Source organism: Psammomys obesus, unplaced genomic scaffold (assembly GCF_907164565.1).
Source record: "Psammomys obesus unplaced genomic scaffold, mPsaObe1.curated_primary_1811, whole genome shotgun sequence".
NCBI classification, from domain to species: Eukaryota; Metazoa; Chordata; class Mammalia; order Rodentia; family Muridae; genus Psammomys; species Psammomys obesus.
Genome location: NW_026596430.1, coordinates 4,617,541 through 4,640,978, shown reverse-complemented (window position 1 = coordinate 4,640,978; position 23,438 = coordinate 4,617,541). Strand labels below are relative to the sequence as shown.

General features: G+C 36.1%; 1 pseudogene; it reads left to right on the top strand.

The window, feature by feature from the left end:
* The first annotated feature begins 17,815 nt into the window (after positions 1–17,815).
* On the top strand, positions 17,816–18,159 carry LOC129669568 (60S ribosomal protein L34-like; annotated as a pseudogene).
* Positions 18,160–23,438: the final 5,279 nt, after the last annotated feature.

Genomic DNA, 23,438 nt, shown 5'->3' with positions numbered 1-23,438 from the left:
ACTAATATCCACATGTAAGAAAATATAGACCATATAGGATGACCTCACTCAAAATGAATGATTTTTTAGTTACATCCATTTGCCAGCAAATTTCATAATGTCATTGACTAATATTACATTTTGTAAATGTACCACATTTTCTTTATCCAGTCTTCTGTTGAAGAACATCACCTAGATAGTTCTCAGATCTGACTACTGTGACTAGAACAGCAATAATAAACAACAACAAAAACATGGTTGCACAGGTGTTTTTGCGGCAGGGTGAAAATTTCTTTGTATATATGCCACAGAGTGGTGAAGCTCGAAATTGAGGCAGTTGGATTTCCATCTTTCAGAGGAACTACCACACTGATTTCCATAGCAGCTCTATAAGACTGTGCTCCCTGCAACTATGCAGGAGTGGTTCCCTTATTTAACATCTTTGCTCACATGTACTGTCACTTGTGTTATTCACACTCACCTTTCAAACACAAGAAAGATGGAATCTCAAAGTAATTTTTATGTGCATTTTCCTGATAGCCAAGGATATTGAACATTTCTTTGTGCTTCTCAGCCATTTGAGATTCCTCAATTGAAAATTCACTGTTCTGTTCAGGAAGAATTTTTGTTTACCAATGAGTTAAAGATTATTACACACTTTTGCTTTTATCAAGTTTAATGTATCAGGTTTGAGATTGAGGATTTTGGTCCATTTAGGGTTGAATTTTGCTCAGCATGGAGCAAAAGTATGGATCTATTTTTGTTCTTCCACATGCAACCATCCAAGATGATACACACTATCTGTTGAAAATAATGAATAATGTGTTTCCACCTTCTTTATCAAAAATCATGTGTCCAAAACATGTATGGATTTATATCTGGGTCTTAAATTCAATTTCATTGATCAACATATCTGTTTTTATCACTATAGTAATGAAGTACAACTTGATTTGAAGTATTTATTGAGTATTTTTGCATCAATGTTCATAAAAGAGATAGATCTGAAGTTCTCTCTCTCTCTCTCTTTTTGGTTGGGTCTTTGTGTGGTTCAGGTATCAAGGTGACTGTGGCTTCATAGAATGAGTTTGGTAATGTTCCTTCTGTTTCTATTTTGTGGAATAGTTTGAAAAGAATTGAAGTCACCAATTCTTTGAAGGTCTGGTAGAATTCTCCACTGAATCAATCTGGCCCAGGGCTTTTTTTTGGAAGGGATACTGTGAACGGCTGCTTCTATTTCCTTGTGGGATATAGGACTATTCAGTCTTTCTACCTGATCTTGACTTAATTTTGGTAGATAGAATCTATCAAGAAAATTGTCCATTTCTTTTAGATTTTTCAAATTGATTGATTGGATTTCTTCAATGTCTGTAGTTATGCCCCCTTTTTCCTTTCTGACTTTGCTGATTTGGATAGTTTCTCTCTGCCTTTTAGTTAGTTTGGCTAAAGGTTTGTCTATCTGGTTAATTTTCTCAGAGAACCAGCTCTTGGTTTCATTGATTCTTTGAACAGTTTTATTTGTTTCTAATTGATTGATTTCAGCCCTGAGTTTGATTATTTCCAGCCATCTGCACCTCTTGGGTGTATTTGCTTTTTTTTTTTTTTTTTTTTTTCTAGGGCTTTCAGTTGGGCCGTTAATTTGCTTGTATGAGATGTCACAAATTTCTTCTTGAAGGCACTTAGTTCTATGTATTTTCCTCTGAGCACTGCTTTCATTGTGTCCCATAAATTAGGGTATGTATCTTCATTTTCACTGAACTCTAGGAAGTCTTTAATTTCTTTATTTCTTCCTTAACCCAGCTGTCATTGAGCAGCAAGTTGTTCCGTTTCCATTGAGTGTAGGATTTTTTCTAATTCCATTGTTGTTGAGATCCAGCTTCAGTCCATGGTGGTCAGATAGAATACAGGTCATTATTTCAATCTTCTTGTATCTGTTGAGGCTTGCTTTGTGACCAACTATATGGTCTATTTTGGAGATGGTTCCATGAGATGCTAAAAGAAGTTGAGTTTGGGTGAAAAGTTCTGTATACATATATTAGGTCCACTTGAGTTAGGGCCTCTGTAAGTGCCTTTATTTCTCTATTTAGTTTCTGTCTAGATGATCTGTCCCTTGGTGAGAGTGTGGTGTTGAAGTCTCCCACTATTAAGGTGTTGGGATCGATGTGTGATTTAAGTTTTAATAATGTTTCATTTATGAATTTAGGCCCTCTTTCATTTGGGGCATAGATGTTCAGAATTGTGATGTCCTCTTGGTGGATTTTTCCTTTGATGAGAATGTATTACCCTTCCTCATCTTTTTTTATTAATTTTGGTTGAAAGTCTATTTTATTAGATATTAGGTTTGCTACCCCAGCTTGTTTTCTGGGTCTATTTGTTTGAAAAAAATTTTTTCCAGCCCTTTACTCTGAGATAGTGTTTATCTTTGTTGCATAGGTGCATTTCTTGGATGCAGCAAAATGTTGGATCCTGTTTCCACACCCAATCTGTTAGTCTGTGTCTCTTTATTGGAGAGTTGAATCCACTGATGTTGATAGATAACAGTGACCAATGAATATTAGTTCCTTGTATTGTGGAGCTGGTGGTCTTACTATGTTCCATTGCTTGTTTTCTTTTAATTTTTGTTGAGAAATTATGTGAATGCTATGTTTTCTTGGGTATAGTTGTTTTCCCTGGATTGTAGTTTTCCTTCTAGTATCTTCTGTAGGGCTGGTTTGCCATATAGATATTGCTTAAATTTAGTTTTGTCATGGAATATTTTGTTTTCTCCATCTATGTTGATTGAAAGCTTTGCAGGGTTTTGTAGTCTGTGTTGACATCTGTGTTCTCTTAAAGTCTGCATGACACCTGCCCAGGCCATTCTGCCTTTCATAGTTTCTGATGAGAAGTCCAGTGTGATTCTGATAGGTCTACCTGTATATGTTACTTGGCCTTTTTCCTTTGGTGCTTTTAATATCTTTTCTTTGTTCTGTAGATTTAGCATTTTGACTATGATGTGACATGATGTGTTTATTTTCTGATCTAGTCTATTTGGTGTTCTCTAGGCCTCTTGTATGTTTGTGGACATCTCTTTCTTTAGGTTGGGAAAATTTTCTTCTATGATTTTTTTGAAAATATTTTCTGGACCTTGGAACCTGAAATCTTCTTTTTCATTAATTCCTATTATTCTTAGATTTTGTCTTTTCATGGTGTCTTTGATTTTTTGGATATTTGGGTCTTTTCTGATTTTACGTTTTCTTTGAGAGAAGTACCAATTTCTGCAAGTGTATCTTCAGCACCAGAGATTCTCTCTTCCATCTCTTGTATTCTGTTGGTGATACTTACCTTTGTGGTTCCTGATCTTTTCTCTAAGTTCTTCAGCTTCAGGGTTTTCTCAGTTTGTGTTTTCTTTATTGATTCTAATTCTGTTTTCATGCCATGCAACATTTCCTTAATCTGTTTGAATGTGGATTCCCGTCTCTCTATGATGGTCTCTGGGGGTTTCTGGTGAAGCCATTATGTCATGAATTATGTTGGATGTGTTCTTTCACTGCCCCCTGGCCATTTGTTTATCTTTAACCTTCCCTGTTTGTTCCTGGATTCTGCAGTTCAGATTGGTACTGTCTTTCTCTGATGTCTGGAGAATTCTTCAGGAAGTTGAGAGAAGTCTTGTGGTTTCAGTGTGTGTGTTGCTGTTTCAGCTGTACCTGTGGGAGGAAAGTCTACAGGCGCAGAAGGGAAAAAGTGAGCAAGCATGTGCATGGAAGTGTGCCTTTGAGGAACAGAGTGATAGAGAATATTGAACCTTTGAGTGAGTGGGAGGGGCTCTGCCTTGCAGGCATCTAAGGGGTTACTTGTGCAGGTACTGTAACAGGTACTGGTGATAACTGCAGTGCAATTTCCTTATGCAATTTCTCTGAATACCTTGGTGGCCTACAGGCTACTGGTATTCAGCTCTGTCTGAGCTCCCAGCATTATTCACCTGAACTCCACTGTTGGACCCATAGAGTAGGGACCCTGATGTCTCAATAGGTCTCTGTTTCCCATACTGGGTGTGTGGGTGGGAGGGGTCTGATGTCTGGCTGATGGTTTAAAAGCACCCTGGATCTGGGACTCTTCAGGCACCTAGGGACACACTTACTCTCAAACAGGTCACATTGGCAAGGATCTGGGCATCAGGGCTCTCCACTCTCAGGTCTGGATCCGTTTAGTCATATGCAGGAGGACTGATGAGTTCCACCAGCTCAGTGTTGCTGCAGCTGCCAGGTTAGGAAGTCCAGCTTCAATTGCAGACTGGGATGCCCATCCACATGCCTTCTAGGAAGTCCTGGAGGCCTACCACTGTGTTCTCCAGACCTGGGTGGCCTGGCACCTAGTGTGCCTAGATTGTTTGGCAGTTCTGCTGGACTTAGGTGGCTATATAGCCCACTATCTGCCACTGAGGGTTTGGGTGGGCCATAGAGTCAGTGGCTGGGAGATCCTGCGGAGTCAGCATGCAGTACTCAGGTACTGAGTTCTGAGCTGAAAATCTTGGTAGGCCAGCTATGGGCTGTGTGGAGGAGAAGGGAGGCTTGAAAAAGGGAAGTGCAGGGAGATCAAAATGATCATTTCTCTCCTTGCCTGAAAAAGTCCACTGGTGACCTGAGACTGAAGGTCTCAACTCATGTGATATTCCTTCTTGTTCAGAAAGCCTCAAAGTCATTTCCCTGGCTTTAGTAGTCCCTCCACTCAGTAACTCCAGTGCTTCAGTTCCTCTGCCTCTCAGAAACTGTTCTGCTCATTGTTGCCATCTTGGATCGAGGTACAACTTGAAATAGGGAATAGTGATAATTTCAGCAATTCTTTTATTGTATAGGATTGCTTTACTTACCTTGGGTTTGTGTGTATGTGTTTTCATATGAAGCTGAGAAGTGACTTTTATAATCTTTGAAGGTTTTTGTTGCAATTTTGATAGAGATTACATTGAATCTGTACATTGCTTTTGGTAGGATGGCCATTTTTATTATATTAATCATACTTATCCATGAATATTGGAATTTTTTCATCTTCTAATATTGCCTTCAAATTCTGTTTTTAAATACCTGAAATTTTTCAGCATACAATTCTTTATTACATGATTTGTCTGTATACTTTACCATACAAGCATATTTACACTTGCTTGATAAGAATTACATCAGATATTTTATAGTACTTGAGATTATTTTGAGATGTTATTTACATAATTTATTTTTCAGTCCATTTTTCATTTGAATAGATGAAGGCTACTATTTTTGTGAGTTGATTTTATATCCAGATCCTTTGCTGAAAGTGTTTATCAGCTATGGGAATTTCCTGGTTGAATTTTTTCCAAAGGCCTTTTTACATCTAATGAAACCTGATGTGTTTGTATTTTCTTTCGGTTTGTTTGTATGGTGAATTACATTTACTGATTTTCATATATTGAATAACTTCTATGTCTCTGGATTGAGGCCTACCTGATCTTGATGGATTATATTTTTCATGTGTTTGTTTGTTTTTTGAGCTTTATGTGGCTATGGTATCAGGGTAACTGTGGCCTATAAAATGAACTGGGAAATGTTCCTTCTGTTTCTAGTTTGTAGAATAATTTGAGGAGTATTGCCACTAACTCTTCAAATTCTTATATGAACATCTGGTAGAATTTTGTGATAAATCCCTCTTGCCTTGGGTTTGTTTTTTTGTTGTTGGTAAATTTTCATGACACCTTACATTTCACTAGGGGTTATAGTTCTGTTTAAATTTCTTATCTGATATTGATTGAATTTGGTAGGTTAACCATTTTTGTTTGTTTGTTTTCCAATTTGGTGGAGTACAGGTTTTTAAAGTATGTCCTAATGGTTCTTTGAATTTCCTCAGTGTCCTGCTTTTCATTTCTGATTTTAATTTGGATATTCTTTGTCAGCCTTTTAGTTAATTTGGATAAAGGTTTGTCATTCTTACAGATTTTCTCAAAGAACCAACTATGGTTCATTGATTCTTTGTATTGCTTTTTACTGTTATTGTTTCTATTTTATTTATTTCATTATTGAGTTTGATTATTTCTTGCTATCTACTCTTTTTGGGTGTGATTTTTTTCTTTTTGTTTTTGAACTTTCAGATGGATTGTTAAATAGATATTTCTAATTTTTTCATGTAGGCACTTAGTGCTATGAACTTGTCTCTTAGATCTACTATCATTGTATCCCATGAGTTTGGGGATGTTTTGTAGATCCTGGCTTTAAACATCTTTAATTTCTGTGTTGACCCATGTTTTATTTAGTAGAGAATTGATCATTTTCCAAGAGTTCATAAGCTTTTTGTTGTTGTTGATATGCAGCTTTAATCCCTGATGATCTCATAGGGTGCATAGTGATATATGGAGACTTGCTTTATGTCTGACTATGTGGTCACTTTTGGAGAAAGTTTCAAGAGGTACAGAAAAGGTCTATTCTTTTGTGTTTGGGTGAAATTTTCTGTAAATACCTGTTAGGTCCATTTGATTTATAATATCTGCTATCTCTAGATTTTCTGTGTTCAGTTTTTTTTGGGAATGACTTGCATGTCTGTTGGTTAGAGTAAGGTATTGAGTCTCCTACTATAGGTGTGTGAGGGTCAATATGTGATTTAAGCTGTAGTGCTGTTCCTTGTAGAAACGTGGGTGCCTCTGTGATTAGAACAAAGACCTTAAAACTGAAATGTCTTCTTGGTGGATGTTCCTTTAATGAATGTGTAGTCTCTTTGCCTATGTCTCCTGATTAGTTTTGATTTGAATTCATTTTTCTACACAAGCTTGCTGCTTAGGTTCATTTCCTTGGCATATTTTTTTCCAACCCCTTCCCTGACATAATGTTGAGGTTTCTTGGATGTAGCAGAAGAATGGATCTTGGTTTTGCATCCAATCTTTTAGTTTGTATCATTTTGATGAGAAATTGAGATCATTGATGTTGACATACATCAAGGGCCAATGTTTTTTTTATTTATTTTTTGTTGTTGTTGATTTGTTATTATTGTTGTTTATGTTGTTGTTGTTGGTGGTGGTGGTGTGTATGTGTGTGTGTGTGTACAGGGGAGTTTGACTCCCACACCCAGGCCACCTCATGGCAGACAAATGTTGGGGCCAGGATTAACATAGTAAAAATGGCCATCTTACCAAAAGCAATCTACAGATTCAATGCAATGCCTATCAAATTACCAACACAGTTCTTTACAGACCTGGAAAGAAAAACTCTCAACTTCATATGGAATAACAAGAAACCCAGAATTGCTAAAAAAAATCCTCTACAATAAAAGATCTTCTAGAGGTATCTCCATCCCTGATCTAAAGCTGTACTATAGAGCAACAGTAATAAAAACTGCATGATACTGGCATAGAAGCAGAATGGAATCAAACAGAAGACCCAGAAATAAGTCCACACACTTATGGACACCTGATTTTTGACAAAGATGCGAAAACCATTCAATGGAAAAAAAGATAGCATCTTCAACAAATGGTGCTGCTCTAACTGTATGTCTACATGCAGAAAAATACAAATAGACACATACTTATCACCCTGCACAAAACTAAAATCCAAGTGGATCAAAGACCTCAATATAAAACCAGACACACTAAATTCATTAGAAGAAAAAGTGGGGAAGAGCTGAGAACTCATTGGCACAGGAGACAACTTCCTGAACAGAACACCAACAGCACAGGTTCTCAGATCAAAAATCAATAAATGGACGTCATGAAATTGAAAAGGTTCTGTAAAGCAAAGAACACTGTCGTCAAAACAAAACAATTGCCTACAGATTGGAAAAGGATCTTCACCAAACCTATATCTGACAGAGGGCTAATATCCAGTATATATAAAGTACTTAAGAAGTTAAACAGCAATAAATCAAGTAATCCAATTAAAAAATGGGTACAGAGCTAAACAGAGACTTCTCAACAGAGGAATATCGAATGGCGGAGAAACACTTAAAAATGTTTAGTGTTTTGATTTTTGTGTGCTGATGGATCTTTCATTTCTGATTGATCTATTTTGTCTCCTGTATTCTTTTTTAGTTAAATTTTTATTTTTATATTAATTACACTTTATTTACTTTGTATACCAGCTGTAGCCCCCTCATTCCCTTCCTATCTTACCCTCCCTCCCTCATCTCTTCCTGCCCCTCTCTAAGTCCACTTATAGGTATGCTTCTAATACCTTTATAGGCTTCTTTCTTTAGATTTGGAAAATATTTCATCTAAAATGTGAAAATATTTTCTGGGCCTTTGATCTGGGTTTCTTCTCCTTCCTCTATTCCTATTATTCTTAGATTTTTTTTTATAGTGTCCCAGTTCTCATTAGGTAAGGTAGCATTTCTTAGTCTTTCCAATTTTAGTATATGTGCTGCTGAAGCGAGCACATTTCTTAGTCTTTCAATGCTTCTTAAGATGAAATATACACAGGTCCTGAATTTAGGGAGATGGTGAGCTCTGTTTTAGAGATTTGCTGATGTTAGATAGCATAGACTCTGTTGTGTTTGTGGAGTTTGGGGTTCTTTTTGCCAAATTAAATTACTTCATATTCTGAAACAATGCTTAGCTTTACTTTCAGGTGTTTAAAATCTCCATATATGAATCTATGTCATGTTGGTGAACTGTGTTTCCAAATGTAATTTCATCTAGTTCCCCCATAGAGTATGCTGCTGTGTTTGACCTCTATAGACACAGAAAGAACTGAAAATATCACATTCTGGGTTTGTGGCCTCCTGTGGTCTGTCTTCTGCCAGATTCTTTATTTTAATTAATTTATTTTTATTAATTACAGTTTATTCACTTTGTATCGCCGCTTTAGCCTCCTCCCTCATCCCCTCCCAAGCCCATTTTTCCTCCCTTTACTTCTCCTCCCCCAGTCTGCTGATAGAAGATATCCTCCTCCCATTCTATGTGACCCTAGCCTGTCAGGTCTCATCAGGACTGGGTACATTGTCTTCCTCTGTGGCTTGATAGGGCTGCTCCCCTCTCAAGGAGAGGTATTCAAAGAGCCAGCCAGAGTCCATGTCAGATTCTTGTCCCAGATCCTTTAATTTCCCTGAATTGTGAAAGTATCTTGCTAGGGCGAGAACATTTTTTTTTTTTACTTGTATAGTTCCATTTCAAATATTCCTCTTGCAATCCAAGCTTCAACTTTCCTTTAGCTTCAGTCCTAAATGGTATGTGTGTATGTTTATTATGGCTTACAATGAAAGGAGAAGTTGTCATTGTTCAAAGGCTCTTTTAATAGCACTATTAAACATGTGCTATGTACCATCATTGTCCTATGTACCAGAAATACATCAATGAGCATAACTAAAAAACAAAAGCAAACATAGTCAATAAAGTTCATCATCGAAAGATTTGACTAGAGATGTCCTCAGACAGATGCACAAATGGCAAAACAGCACATAAAACAATGCTCCATACTACTCAAAGAGGTCAAAGTTGTGTGATGTACCACATGATTGTTAGGTTATATATTTTATTTTTAAAATTTATTTATTTTTTATTACAGTTTATTCATTTTTATCCCAGCTGTAGCCCCCTCTTTTCTCCTCTCCCAATCTCACCCTCCCTCCCTCTTCTCCTCCTATGCCCCTCCCCAAGTCCACTGATAGGGGAGGTCCTCCTCCCCTTCCATATGACCCTAGTCTATCAGGTCTCATCAGACTGGCTTCTTTGTCTTCCTCTGTGGCCTGGCAAGGCTGCACCCCACCTCAGGGGAAAGTCAGATCAAAGAGCCAGCCCCTGAGTTCATATCATAGACAGTCTCTGTCCCCATCACTAGGGAACCCACTTGGACACTGAGCTGCTATGGGTTATTGTTTCATAAGCCCAAATTTAATAGGCATTTGCAAGTTTATAGTTCCTTATCAATTATATAATATGGTGCAACACCATGGAAAGCCTTTGGTATTTTTATAAAATTTGAAGATAGGGTCAGCACATGATCCAACTATTCTACTCCTAAGTATATTTACAAAAAATGAAAATATGTACCTAAGGAGTCATATTACAAAGCAGTGATCATAGCAATGTTTACAATAGGCAAAGATGGAAGCAAACCAAGTGTCCATTGAGTATCGATTGAATAAATTCAATGTAGACTATGAACACAATGCAGAATTCTCCATCTTCAGAGAAACATGAATGCTTCTATGATACATACTACAGCATGGATGATCCTTGAAAACAATAAACAGTATGAAAAAGGAAAGACACAAAATGATGTTTAGTGTGTACAAGCCATAGAGAAAGGGCACTTCTACCAAGACAAAAAGTAGGATGGTGATTTTACAAATGGTATATTGAAAAGAAATGTGCAAAGATAATGGTGATGTTTTTTCTTAGTGCCATACAATGCCTTATATGATGTCAGGAATGGACATTTGCATTTCGCTGCAATAAAAATATGCAAAATCCAACATATGAATAAATATGAGATATATCAAGGTGGCAATATCATTGCACCTGTACTTAGTGACATATATATACTTCATATTGCCAGGAAGACACAGCTGAGATTATTCATTCTATTGCTGTTATATACATATTGTCTTCTATATGTTGAGCACATTGCTGAGGTGCAAAACAACTGTCTACCAATCATTTCAATGTAATATTATAAGAATAATAATATAAAAATTAGAGTGTTTGTCTCCTTAACAGAAGCAAATTTTAAAAGGCTTGAAATTATATTTTATTCACACATATTGCCCTGAAATTACTGAGGTATTACTCACAATTTATAATAGTTTCAAGCTGAACCTAAGCCCAGCAAAGGCATTTGTTAAGTTAACCAGCAGGCAACAATTTGATAGGACATTGTATATCAATAAATTGTGAATGCTTTGAAGATTCTGTAAAGAAGCTTAAATATGAAGATTAATTTTTGAGGAGTTGTAAGAACTTTACTATTAATAAGTTGTATTATTTCTGTAATTAACACTTATTCAAATATTAAGAAATATAAGATGATTGGTTTAAAAATTATATGTGGTAAAGAAAGAAGCTTATTAAGTCCTTGAATGAATATAATGACAGAATATTCTAATTCTGAGCTGAACATGAACTTACTTGGCCTGAGTCAACAATGTATTAATGAGCAATAATAGCTGCTTGGATAAACAGAACAGAAATAATTGCAGACAAAATTAAAAATTAAATAATTTAACCAAATAGAAAGCAATGCAGGCCATCTGTTCTTCAAAAGAGAATCTTCATTGACTACCAAGGAAATACCACTTTAATGAACTGTATCTTTTAAAGTTACTAATTTTTTAAGTACTATCTCACTGACAAATCTTGCTTCCATCAGTTGACCATCAGGCTCAGCATTTGCTTTGACAGTCTATACTGCAGAGGCTTTCAGAGGCCCTCTGTGGCAGGTTCCCAGGTTGTGGGATTGGTTAGGGGAGGAGGGAAGGGCTTATGGGGGGATACAAAATGAATAAAGTGTAATTAATAAAAAATTTAAAAAAAATAATAAAGCCTGAAAAAAAAAAAAAAGGGAGGCCTCTCTTGGCCTGGTAACAAGGTCTGAGAGCAAGCCAACTTGATGGAGCAGGTTCAGTGCTATCTGCTTTTACCAGCATTGGCTTCAGAGCCACCCTCAGCTCAACCTGCAACATGAAAGGACGGTGGGGGGTTGGCATTGTTGTTTGGGAAAGTGCTAATATGTTTGTAAACAGACATTCTGACAGACATTCTGCAATTCTGATTGCACAACAGAATTTCAGCTCTGGTTTTAAAAATTTATTTTGTTTTGTGGGCTTGGAGACAGACCTCAGTGTTATTTTAACTTAGTTTCCTCCAGGCAAAGAGATTTACTTAATTGGGTAGCCAATCAAGGAACCTTGTTACTGAACGTTTTTGGATAGTGCAGGCCATGTGCTCCTTCAGGCTGTGGTATGTCTGGAAAACAAAAGAACTCTGGGGGAGAAAGCTCAGCTTTTAAATGGCTCTGTATCAAATAAAGTAACTATTTAAAAAAAAAAAAAAAAAAGGTCATATCCTGGAGATTCACCCTGGGATATAGCACTTTCCCATAGGATAAACCTCTCAAGACATTCCTGGTATGTTGGAATGGGTAGAAGGTAAAAAGCATTGGGTAGAAGGTAAGAAGTATCGATGAAGGACCAATACTTGAGGTGAGGAGGCAAATGTACTTTCAGGAATGTCAAGAATGGTTATACCAAATTACATTATGGGCTGCCGGAGTAATCGAAGTTCAAGATACTAGGATCTGAAAGAGAAGACTGGTGCAGAGGAAGACGGTTGCTAGTTAGCACAGCTTAACATCGCTAGTCACTTGAAATGTAGATTCAAATGATTAGAAGCTAAGTTGTCCAACACAAACAAATTGAAAAAAAATACTAAATTATGGGTATCGTGTAGTACAAAGATCAAGAATACTTAATTCATTCAGTAAAAAGAAACAGAAAGAATTTCTCATCACTATCTCTGCAACCATTAACAAATTATACATAAATGCATTAAAACATCCCACTGCTTTACAGCCATCTAGAGGACTGGAGTTTCTGCAGAATAGCATCCAAATACATGACATAAAGTTTCCATTCTGTTAGAAACACTTCATTCCAATATTGGTGTGAGTGTTACAGCATGATCATCAGTTCTCTTGCTGAATCTGAGGCCTGCTCCAATAGAGAGGATTCATGTCCAGTACTGTAGACCTTCTCAAAGGCCGATGGCTAGAAGGCCATAGGCTCTGGGTTTGAAAACACAATGACAAAGTTTACTGGGCATGCTTTCAAACTGCATCTTTATTTAATAGATTTTTCTTTTGCTTCTTGTTTTTTTTTTTTTTTAATTTATCTCATTTACTCATTTTTAGTCTTCCCTTCTATTTAACTTTTGAATTTAAGGTTCACTGCTTTTTTAGATCCTTAAGGAGTTAATTTAAAGAGTTGAGAAATTAAATTTAGAACTTTATCATTTCAAAAATATTAGCATTTAGTGCTAGAACATTTTTCCCTTAAGAACTTGTTTAGATTCTGTCTAAAGATTTATGATGTTATATGGTATTTTTCATTAATCTCCTTACATTTTCTAATTTCCCTTTTATTTTAAAATCCCATGGTTATTGAGGATTGTGTCTTTAACTTTTCATATATTTGAGTTGCCCTTTTTTCTTGATAATTATTTTAATTTAATTAGGTTGTAGACAAAGAATATCTTTTAATGACTTTTTAAATTCTATTTGTGTGTGTGTGTGTATGTGTGTGTGTGTGTGTGTGTGTGTGTGTGTGTGTGTGTGTGTGAATGTGTGTGTTATATTTAGTTTAGTCTGTTAGGTGTGTGTGAAAGAGCAGATGTGCACAACTTTGTGGAGGTCATTTTCTCTCTCTTTCCCGTGGGATCTGGGGTTTGAACTAAGGTCTTCAGACTTATGCAGCAAGCTCTTTTAGCTGCTGAACCATCTCAGCAGGTTCAAGTCTTCATTCCTTTTGGAGCTTATGTTATGGTCTGACATGTAGTCTGTCCTGGAGAACATTCCCTGTGTACTTGAGGACAGATGGAGTCTGCACTGATGAGTGGCCATTACTTATACCACTTTTCCGATACTGCTTAGGTCTGTATTTTCTTGCTAATTTGGGTAGTTTGTCTCATTAGCCTTTGAAAAGATTAGTCTTTTAAAATCATATTGAAAGTTGACAGTAAATAAAAAGGGATTATGGAAACTTCATGAAGCATTTGTATAAAAATCAGATGATACAGCCAGTTGGAAATCCAAAGTAAACATTGGATTTACTGGAATGAATACATAAACAGAAAGCAATGCTTACTAAAAATTATAGTGTACTTCTTTATTACTACAGAATGTCAAGGTTATAAAAGTATACCATTCCATCTGTGGTTGACAATTAAGGAAATGTTACATCACCTATAAATTTTGCTTTTTGACCTTCTAGGAATGATATCAAAATGGAATATGTCTTCATTTTCATATACATATATATGCATACATATATAATTGTATATTATTTACAGAAGCCTGAAGGTTAGATCAAGAGTTTCAATTTTGATTGTAGAAAATTTAGCTAGGAACTCCATTTACTAAATCCTATTTTGAGCAGAACTGTCTAACCTGCAAAAACTGGGCTTTAGTTCAATAAAATAACCGAGTTGGCTCACCTAATGACTTTCTGAGACAGTTCTCATAATCAGAAATTTTTAATTAAGCAGAAAGTAATTAGCAAATTTAATTCCATATGTACTAGTATAAATTTTTGAGAAACAAAGGCAAAACAATACCCTATACGATAGAGATGCATTAGTGCACACACTTCTTTAGGATTACTAAGTGAATGGCTGACATTTAGAAAATGCTGAAAGTTGATTTAACTTTGGCAGGAACATTTTCTCAAGTTGAAAGGTTTTGACCAGAGAAATGTCATCATGGAGAATTTTTTTCTCTACAAAGGTTCCCCTTAGGTTTGGGTGACAGATAAATCATGCAAACATCTCCTGCTTTAAGATGTTAACTTTTATCAAAACATTCCCATGCACACACCATTTGAAATGATGCATAAATTAAGCACAGTATTACTAATACAACTCCACTCTTTCTCCTTCTCCTTGCAAGGCTGCCTGGAGAAGTCTGTGTGCATTGCTCATGTTATCTCAAATCCATTTTCTCTATTTGTGCCCCAAAGAGGACTCATCAACAACAGAACCAGAGTATAATAACAATATTTATGTATCTATTCAGTCAGTCAACCGTCACTTATTCTTACACACACACACACACACACACACACACAAACTATAGAGTGATAGACATGGAATATGTTTTCATGGATGACATCCAGAAGTGACTGTCTTATCAGGCCAGTAAATGAATTTTTAATGGCTGAAAATAGCATGTTTATCTAGATATGCTGACCAACAAATATATTGACCAAAGTGAAGTAGGACTTTTGTTTTGTTTTTGTTTCTCAGATAAACAAAATGGAAATTATTCACTGAGAAATTACCATAGAAATAATAGTTTATGAAATTCTTCAGGTGCAAGAAAAATAATACCAAATGAAATTCTGATTACAATCACTAGATGTGATATCTAAGTGGGTATATATTTACTGTATTTGAAATCTTTTGTAAAATTTGCCAGTGCAGAAGTAAAATCTATGACAAAAATGACACAAAAATAAGAGAAAAATTTCGTCATATGTTTTAAGATTCTTTCATTATAAGCTGTCAGTACAAAAAAGACTCATTAAATAAATTGATTTTATATATGTAGATATGTACACTATACATATAAACATATTATGTATGCATATATAATATATTGGTTAGACTACTAAGCCTTTTATAAAATGCTAATAGAATATGAAGGTTTAGTGTGTGATTATTAATAAAGAATTCATCCAAATATATACCAAAAATGAAGAAATATAAAACAATAAGTTCACCAAAATAATAAGGGCCTAGCTCCTTCAAATCCATAATTGAAAAACAGTAAAAATGAAACAGAAAAGAGGAAATGAAACAAAGACTGCTTTAATTAGAAGAGAACATGGTACCAAGTAGACCTAGTAACCATTTGGGAAAAGCTCACCTGATGATACCACAGTGACCTCTTCAGCTATAAAAAAAAAAAAAAAAAAGTTTGACAAGATGCATAACATAATTTAAAAGAAAAATCATTGTTTGTTCTCAGTTAAAAATAAGGTAAAATAATATATTGGTTTGTAGCATTGATTAACTATATAAACTTTTCAAAACATTTTTAAAAATATATACTGTTATGAACTGCTGATATGATCAGGGGGAACCAAACTGCGATCCTCTGGAAGAGCAGCAAGTGTTCTTAACTGCTGAGTCATCTCTTCAAACCACCAAATAATTTAAAAGTAAAGAAAACTTTTTTTAAGTAACCTACTAGTCAATGAACAGAATCAAAATAATTTCTAAAATGTGATTGAATGTAATTAAAACATGGCATTTCAAAATTTGGAGCAAGTGGCCAAAGCAGTACCTAGAAGCCATTCATAGGTTGATTTCTGTTATAAACAAACAAGTTCTTCAAGTATATGGTGAAGGTTTCTACCATAATAATTAAATGTAAATTCAAACTCAACCCTAAGTGAGCAGAAATAAGACTGGTAAGGGTAGAAAACAATGTAAGCTTCAAAATGAATGTAGACAACGAAATCATTATTGGCACCATAAGTTTGTTATTTGTGTTGATTTTCATAAATCACTTTTTTAAATGTTCTGGAAGAACACAGAAAGCAAAACTCCTCTTAGACTTACAGCCTACTTTTTTAAATAGGCTACACATCTCAAAATTAATTTCTATGTTGATTGATAGGTTGTATAAAATCCAAGATTTTTTTGGTGTGAGGTTTTAGAACTCATTCAACACTCTTGTCAGATTCACTGTCAGAAACAAAAATGGTAGCACAGGAGAGTGCTAAGATGTTGAAAGATGTGTAGGTAAAGTGGAAAACTAGCATGAATGTAGTGTCAAAGCAGATTCTTTATGTTCTGAATTGTTTATGAAAACTGTGGTCCTGTAGAAAGTAGAAGAGTAAGAGTATTAATAAATAGTTCTGGTAAAATTAAAATTATTTAACATAATTTAATAATCTATAACTTCAAATATGAATTTTGTCTGAAACCCTGCACAAGATTTTCTCCAATGAAGTATAAGTCTTAGTCTTTAATGCAGTGAGAACCACTGCTCTATGAGAAAATGACTGTCTATGTTCATGGCCTTTATGCCAGTAACTATTTATTAGTAACAGAACATATTATGACTTTGATAAACATGAACATTGGGCCAGGTTGTAATCACAAACATCCAAAGATATCAATAAAAGGAGGAAAAAAGGTGATGTAATGAGGAAAAAATACTTATGCAGTAAAAACATAGAAAATACAAAAATCGCACACAAATTGATACAAAAAATGACAAATAGTTTGCTTTCAAAGGTATCTATGTCCAGCAAATCAGATAACTCTTAAGTAGTTTCAGGGAAAGGCAAATTAAAGTTCCACTATGATAACGTTAGTCACACACAAGCTTGGTTACAATGACAGAGGCTGAAAGTCCCAAGTGCTGCCAGGAGAAACGCATGAGGATTCAATTGTTTGATTTGGTGTACATATGTCAAGACATAGTGATGAAGAAGCTAGCAGTCTCTTGCCCACCATTTTCAGCACATATACAACACACAAACTTATTTTAATACAAGCATGCACAATCATGTTAATAGCATTATGACTGATACTATATATTGGGAAATATGAAAACAGAGAAAAAGGATGATAAATTATGCTGTATTCAAAAAAGAAGCAGTAACAAGTAAATTATTGGTTCACAGATACATTTCAAGAACATTTTATTAGAGAAAAGCTCAGTTCAGACGAAGTAAATAATCATTGTTTAGCAGTATAAATCCATGCAGCAAAATAAAAAAAGAAAGCAGTTTTGCCTCTGGAAATGGAGATGAATCAGGCTAGAAAAAGGAATAAAAATGTCTCTAATTTACATGAAATGAAATGCTCTTTTTAAATGCATAGTGTTTCATAGACTCAGTCTAAATTTTTTATTCTTTTAAGACCAATATGTAATGTATACTCTTTGTAGCAGCTCAATGTTTTGAAAACTAATATCTTTAAATGCTTTGAAAACTAATGTTTCTTGGTCATCTAGTCATTTTTCACTTTGCCAAAATGCTGCTTGCTGCTTGCCATCTATTGTCATCCCTAACAAATTATTTGGAAAATGGCTTCACATAAGGGTTACAGTTACATAAATATACTATACATATAGACACATAAAGATGATATTTTGAGCTCTTCTGGAGACGGTGCTTAGAGGCATTCAGAATGGTCCAGCATTTGACATACTGTTGTAGGCTCTCCTATAATACAGCCTCTAACAAAACTAGGCTCTCTCGAACCCCTGGCAACAAGATTGTTTCCCTGTATACCAAGAAGATTGGGAAAGCACCTAAATCTGCAGGCCCAGGCCAACTTCAAGGGTTCGCGCTGTGAGGCCTAAAGTCCTTACGAGATTATCTAAGACAAAGAAGCACATGAACAGGTCCTGCTGTAGTTGCATGTGTGCCAAGTGTATGCATGACAGGATCAAGTGGTCTTTCCTTATTGAGGAGCAGAAAATTGTTGTGAAAGTGTTGAGGGCACCAGCCCAGAGTCAGAAAGCAAAATAAATATGCAGCTCTTTAATAAATAAAAAACTGATAAAAAGTGATAAAAAGTAATAAAAAGATGATATTTTGACAGATATACTAAATGTGGTCTTAAACAGCTTTTTTACAAATAGTTATCAGTATTTACTTTAACAAACCTTTTGTAGTACAACCTTCACATATTGAGAAAATGTTTTTCATATTTTGCTATTAATCATGATGTAATATTATAGATGATAATTTAAGAGTCTAAAGGAAACACTAAATTATGCAGTAGGTTTTCTTATTTTATCATTTGTATATTTTTAACACATGAAAAACTTTGCTTGAAATTGGTGGGATAACTGTGTTTGCCTCAAAATAAAGACTGTTGCTGGGGCTGGAGGGATGGCTCAGTGGGTAGGACGCTGGCTGCTCTTCCAAGGGATCTGGGTTCTATTCTCAGTGTCCACACGGCGCTGCCTGTGACCAGACCCCAAGGGATCTGACCCCTTCACATAATATACACAAAATAAAGTATTTTTTTTAAAGCTGTTGTTTTATCACAGATTAAGAAGCTCCAACTCTAAGTGTACACAGAGAAATTTTGAACCTTCCTGAGTAACTTTGTCTAGAGCAGTGGTTCTCAACTTTCCTAATGCTGTGACCTTTTAATTCAGTTCCTCAAGTTCTGGAGACCCACCACAGTAAAATAGTTTTGTTGCTTCTTCGTAACTGTAATTTTGCTACCGTTATGAATAATAATGTAAACATACGCAATATATCATATATGTGACCTCCCAAAGGGGTGACAACTCACAGGTTGAGATTCACTGGTCTACAGTGTCTACCTTCATTTGTTTCACATCTCCTCATATCTTTAATTTGGGAATGAATATATTTGTGATGCTTTTTTTTTCCTTTAAAATATATGTATATAAATTTAGTATAGAAATTTGAACAAGTGGAATAAGGAGGTTCTTAGTGTGAAGACCATAGATGGTTTACTCCAGTATCATATATAGTAAATTATATCCTTCCTGAAATATTTTAATCATTTACAGCATTTCTACCCTGACAATGACATCTTATTGCTGATACTGCTATATTACATCAGAGAACCAGAAATTCTCAAGCCTTGAGGAGAACTTCAATCTCTTCTCAACATATATTACTTAAATTGATTTCAGAGTGAGCACAGGTTAAAATTATTTAGCTCAATCTTCCATTGTCCCCTGGTTACTATATATGATCTCTATATAATAAGAACATCTCTGCTCAGGTTGACGTCACATCGTGAAATTATTCTTTAATATAGTTTTTATTTTATTTTTTATATTAATTACAGTTTATTTACTTTGTATCCCATTCCTTCCTCATTCCTTCCCATTCTCACCCTCTCTCCCTCATCTCCTCCCTGCCCCTCTCTAAGATAAGTGATTGGGGAGGTCCTCCTCCCCTTCCATCTGACCCTAATTTATCAGGTCCTCTCAGGATTGGTTGCAATGTCCTCCTCTGTGACCTAGAAAGGCTGCTCCTCCCTCGGGGGTGGGGGGAAATGAGGAGTCAAAGAGCCCACCACTGAATTCATGTCAGAGACATTCCCTGTTCCCCTTAGTAGGGATTTACACTTGAATGCTGAGCTGCTATGGGCTACCTCTGAGCAGGGGTTCTAGGTTATATCCACGTATGGTCCTTGGTTGGAAAAATCAGGCTCAGAAAAGACCCCTGTGCCCAGATATATTTGGTCCTAGAGGTGCTTCCTTCCTCTCCAGCTCTTACTAACTCCCCCTTCTTTCATATGATTCCTTGAAATCTGCCCAGAGCTTGGCCCAGGATCTCAGCATCTGCACTTTTTTTCTTTATTAATTATACTTTATTCATACACTGCTAGGTAGTCTTTCAGAGGCCCTCTATGGTAAGCTTCTGTCCTGTTACTTGTTTTCTCCTGCTTCCCATGTCCATCCTATTTGTCTTTCTAAGTAAGGATTGATAATCTTACCCCAGAACATCCTTCAAAATATTTCTTCAACTAAAGTAAATAGAAATAAAATGTAAATTATAAAATAAGAAATGTTGGCAGCAATAGATGTTGTAATACATAATTATCCTTGCATATATATGCGTATATATATGCATATAGTCACAATGAAATATATCAACAGTCTATAAAAAACATTACATAAAAATATTTTTGAAAACAGCATGGAAGATAAGGCTTTTCCTGTACACAAGATCCTAAGCAATGTGAAGAAAAGCACGTGACAATGACACAAAACACTGGGTTTTCGGTGAACCAGATTTAGCGGCTGAAGCCAGGGGGTGGAGGTGGGTATGTCACTCAAGAAATTCCATTTGAATCACAGGTTTGAGGAACTCAGAGGTTGTGAGATAACACAACACGGACTAAACACAAGAACAAACTGCTGCTAAAGTTGACTGTGACCTATTGAAACGTGCGATTAGTGAACGTCTTCAACTGTACTTTCCAGTGTATTCAAGGGGCAGGAGAAGGCCCACCCCACTCCGCACACCACTACTCACACACACACAAAAAAAAAAGAAAAAAGAAAAAGAAAAAAATAAACATAATGAAGTTACATAGCTCAAAGGAAATGACCATCAAAAACATGGGATGAGTCTTGAAACCAAGATTCCTAGTACAATGAAATAAAAATAAATTTTTAATTTTAATTTTTTATATTAATTACAGTTTATTCACTTTGTATCCCAGCTGTATCCCCCTTCCTTATTCCCTCCCAATTCCACCCCCTCCCTCATCTCCTATGTTCCTCTCCAGGTCCACTGATAGGGGCGGTCTTCTTCCCCTTCCTTCTGACCCTAGCCTATCAGGTCACATCAGAACTGGCTGCATTGTCCTCCTCTGTAGCCTGGCAAGGCTCCTTTCCCCTCAGGAGGCAAGGGTAGGTGGTCAAAGAGTCAGCCACTGAGTTCATGTCATAGATAGTCCCTGTTTCCCTTACTAGGATACCCACTTGGATACTGAGCTGCCATGGGCTATATCTGAGCAGGGGTTCTAAGTTATCTAGGTTATATCCATGAATGGTCCTTGGTTGGAGTGTCAGGCTCAGAAAAGAACCCAGTGCCCAGATTTTTTTGGTTCTGTTGCTCTTCTTGTGCAGCTCCTGTCCCCTCCAGGTCTTACTATCTTCCCCTTCTTTCATAAGATTCCCTGCACTCTGCCCAAAGTTTGGCTATGCGCCTCAGCATCTACTTTGATACACTGCTGGGCAGAGGCTTTCAGAGGCCCTCTGTGGTAGGCTCCTGTCCTGTTTCTTGTTTTCTCCCTCTTCTGATGTCTGTTCTCTTTGACTTTCTGAGTGAGGTTTGATCATCTTACCCTGGGTCTTCTGTCTTGCTTAGCTTCTTTAGGTATACAGATTTTAAAAAAAGAATTTATAAGCAGGGACAAGGAGTTAGTTTCTTGCTGTGAAAAAAAAAAAAAAAAAAAACACCAAAAACCAAAAACCAAAACAAACAAACAAACAAACAAAACCTTACATTCAGATTCTTGGTATTCATGTAAAAAGTCAGGCAGCTTTCCACAAGCCAGTAAACACAGTGGGGAGTGAGGGTGAGTTGAAAGAGGTAGATTTTATTTTTTTTTACTTATTGTCATCATCATCATTTATCACAATTTATTCAATTTGTATCCTGGCTGTGTCCCCCTCCATAGTCTCCTCCCAATCCCACTCTCCTTCTTTGCCCCCTATGCCCCTCCCCTAGTGCACTGATAGGTAATGTCGTCCTCTCCTTCTATTTGACCCTAGCTTATCAGGTCTCATCAGGACTGCTTGCAGAAAGAGGTAGATTCTTGAAGCTCACTGACTAGCCATCCTAGCAGAATTAATGAGCCCCAAGTTCAGTGATCAACCCAGTCTCAAAAAATATGACAGGTAACAACTAAAAAAGATCTCGGCACTGGTTTACATTTACACATATTCACATATACATGAACCCTGCATTTGCACTTACACCACACATAAACACACACACACACACACACACACACACACACACACACACACGAGGGGGAAACCACCACTGGCCATTATATGTGTTTTTACTCAACATTGCCTGATTAAAATTAAGTCCCTGATTATAATGTCCTCAGTCATTTGCAAGATGAAAATATGTTCTCTGTCTTCATCAAGTTTTGAAGATTTCTCACAATTAAATGAACTTATAAACCATTTCATATTTAAAAACTCACAAAATCACCAATGGAAATGAGATTACAGTAATACCCACAGACAATAGATAACTGCATAAGATAATCAGATGCTACAAGTTTCAGGCAAATATAATAGATAGAAAGTAAGAACAAAACAAATGAATAAACAACAAAACTTCCAGAAAAGTAGTAAAATTGCTCATGCAGTGCATCTAAATAAGAATATCATATGCAGGAACTACATCCATATTATTCAGGATTAAAAATGACAAGTGTGAATCACCATACAACTAAAGCCCTACTGAGAGCAAGAACATGTTAAAAATCTATTTTCAAATTAACTACTTAGCTACATAATCTGGTTTTTATTCATAACAACCTAAGAAAGTGAAAGCAAAAGGTACTATGTGCCCAACGCTTAAATGAATCCTGGCCATAGGAACAGGGACTGTCTCTGACATGAACTGATTGACCTGCTCTTTAATTTCCTCCCCCCTGAGGGGAGAGCAGCATTACCAGGCCACAAAAGAAGACAATGCAGCCACTCCTGATGAGACCTAATTGACTAGGATCAGAAGGAAGGAAAAGAAGTCCCCCCTTATCAGTGGACTTGGGGAGGGGCATGCATGCAGAGGGTGGAGGAAGGGAGGGATTGGGACAGGAAGAGGGAGGAAACCACAGGGAGATACAAAAAGAACAAAGTGCAATTAATAAAGAAAAAATAAAGAAAAAAAAAAGAAATGTGAATTCAAAAACATCAAAATAGTCAGCCCATTGTGGAAATTTAGAAATTAACTTATAGGTTTCTTTAAATCATATAAACATAAAATATGATTGGTTAGAAAGCTCAAGATTCTGTCTAACCAGAAGCCCTATTTCCAGCCAGCATTAAAAAAAAATGGGAAGATACCCTAACCCTGAGTTTCTCTATGACAGGAAAGTAGCATGCATCCAACATTTTCATTTTTGTGGGCCAAGAATGAGCCAGTGCACTCTTGATCTCTTAGCTCAGAGTTATGATATTATCTGCAATGCTATATATGTCTGGGGCATTCACTGACAACAAACATTATTTTAGGAAACAAACTAGCACATACTCCAGACCTATACTGTATCTCAGCATAAT